This window comes from Anopheles merus, unplaced genomic scaffold, assembly GCF_017562075.2.
Source record: "Anopheles merus strain MAF unplaced genomic scaffold, AmerM5.1 LNR4001064, whole genome shotgun sequence".
NCBI lineage: Eukaryota > Metazoa > Arthropoda > Insecta > Diptera > Culicidae > Anopheles > Anopheles merus.
Genome location: NW_024428644.1, coordinates 15,001 through 17,557, shown reverse-complemented (window position 1 = coordinate 17,557; position 2,557 = coordinate 15,001). Strand labels below are relative to the sequence as shown.

The following is a 2,557-nucleotide window of genomic DNA, read 5'->3' as shown; positions in this document are numbered from 1 at the left end:
TGCGGGGAGTTCCTTAAGGTTCTTCCTCCCAGAGATCGTCACTATCTGGGACGTACATTAATTTGTACCTGCATTAGCGCACGCTTTTGTAGAGAGCATATCAAGACGTGAAGGGTATGTTGGAGGTTGAGTGCGCTGCTTACCAAACTTTGAACGCGGTAACTTGTACTCAGCACCGACATGGACACTTCCAAACCCAAGGAATGAGTTGTGAGTTTTACTAAGAGCAACAGGTAATTGGCAGCGTTACCTATAATTCTTGATATGTGCGGGGAGTTCCTTAAGGTTCTTCCTCCCAGAGATCGTCACTATCTGGGACGTACATTAATTTGTACCTACATAGGCACACGCTTTTGTAGAGAGCATATCAAGACGTGAAGGGTTATGTTGGAGGTCGAGTGCGCTGCTTACCAAACTTTGAACGCGGTAACTTGTACTCGGCACCGACATGGACACTTCCAAACCCAAGGAATGAGTTGTGAGTTTTACTAAGAGAAACAGGTAATTGGCAGCGTTACCTATAATTCTTGATATGTGCGGGGAGTTCCTTAAGGTTCTTCCTCCCAGAGATCGTCACTATCTGGGACGTACATTAATTTGTACCTACATAGGCACACGCTTTTGTAGAGAGCATATCAAGACGTGAAGGGTTATGTTGGAGGTTGAGTGCGCTGCTTACCAAACTTTGAACGCGGTAACTTGTACTCGGCACCGACATGGACACTTCCAAACCCAAGGAATGAGTTGTGAGTTTTACTAAGAGAAACAGGTAATTGGCAGCGTTACCTATAATTCTTGATATGTGCGGGGAGTTCCTTAAGGTTCTTCCTCCCAGAGATCGTCACTATCTGGGACGTACATTAATTTGTACCTACATAGGCACACGCTTTTGTAGAGAGCATATCAAGACGTGAAGGGTTATGTTGGAGGTTGAGTGCGCTGCTTACCAAACTTTGAACGCGGTAACTTGTACTCGGCACCGACATGGACACTTCCAAACCCAAGGAATGAGTTGTGAGTTTTACTAAGAGAACAGGTAATTGGCAGCGTTACCTATAATTCTTGATATGTGCGGGGAGTTCCTTAAGGTTCTTCCTCCCAGAGATCGTCACTATCTGGGACGTACATTAATTTGTACCTACATAGGCACACGCTTTTGTAGAGAGCATATCAAGACGTGAAGGGTTATGTTGGAGGTTGAGTGCGCTGCTTACCAAACTTTGAACGCGGTAACTTGTACTCGGCACCGACATGGACACTTCCAAACCCAAGGAATGAGTTGTGAGTTTTACTAAGAGAAACAGGTAATTGGCAGCGTTACCTATAATTCTTGATATGTGCGGGGAGTTCCTTAAGGTTCTTCCTCCCAGAGATCGTCACTATCTGGGACGTACATTAATTTGTACCTACATAGCACACGCTTTTGTAGAGAGCATATCAAGACGTGAAGGGTTATGTTGGAGGTCGAGTGCGCTGCTTACCAAACTTTGAACGCGGTAACTTGTACTCGGCACCGACATGGACACTTCCAAACCCAAGGAATGAGTTGTGAGTTTTACTAAGAGAAACAGGTAATTGGCAGCGTTACCTATAATTCTTGATATGTGCGGGGAGTTCCTTAAGGTTCTTCCTCCCAGAGATCGTCACTATCTGGGACGTACATTAATTTGTACCTACATAGGCGCACGCTTTTGTAGAGAGCATATCAAGACGTGAAGGGTTATGTTGGAGGTCGAGTGCGCTGCTTACCAAACTTTGAACGCGGTAACTTGTACTCGGCACCGACATGGACACTTCCAAACCCAAGGAATGAGTTGTGAGTTTTACTAAGAGAAATAGGTGATTGGCCGTTCTCACCTATAAGTCTTGATATGTGCGGGGAGTTCCTTAAGGTTCTTCCTCCCAGAGATCGTCACTATCTGGGACGTACATTAATTTGTACCTGCATTAGCGCACGCTTTTGTAGAGAGCATATCAAGACACGGGACGTGTTGTGTTGGAGGTCGAGTGCGCTGCTTACCAAACTTTGAACGCGGTAACTTGTACTCGGCGCCGGCATGGACACGCCCAAACCCTAGTCTTGATGTGTGCGGGAAGTTCCTTAAGGTTCTTCCTCCCAGAGATCGTCACTATCTGGGACGTGCATTAATTTGTACCTACTCTAGCGCACGCTTTTGTAGAGAGCATATCAAGACGTCTCGTAAGAGACAACACTTGTACTTGTACAAGTTTGAGTAACCCATTGTTGCAGGTCGAGTGTGTTGCATACCAAACTTTGAACGCGGTTACGCCACTCGGCGCCGAAAGGCACTCTTTAAACCCTAGGCAGGGGATCACTCGGCTCATGGATCGATGAAGACCGCAGCTAAATGCGCGTCATAATGTGAACTGCAGGACACATGAACATTGATAAGTTGAACGCATATGGCGCATCGGACGTTTAATCCCGACCGATGCACACATTCTTGAGTGCCTACTAATTACCAAAGTCTCATTTAGTTAACTACAGTGGCCGTCCGCGAAGGTGCCCGGGTCATCCGACGCACTGGGCGGTCGC

The 2,557-nt window shown here is 46.5% G+C and overlaps 1 non-coding gene across 1 annotated transcript; it reads left to right on the top strand.

The window, feature by feature from the left end:
- Window positions 1-2,317: 2,317 nt before the first annotated feature.
- On the top strand, window positions 2,318-2,475 carry LOC121603325. Its single transcript, XR_006006651.1, has one exon. It is a non-coding gene; the product is annotated as a 5.8S ribosomal RNA (ribosomal RNA).
- Window positions 2,476-2,557: the final 82 nt, after the last annotated feature.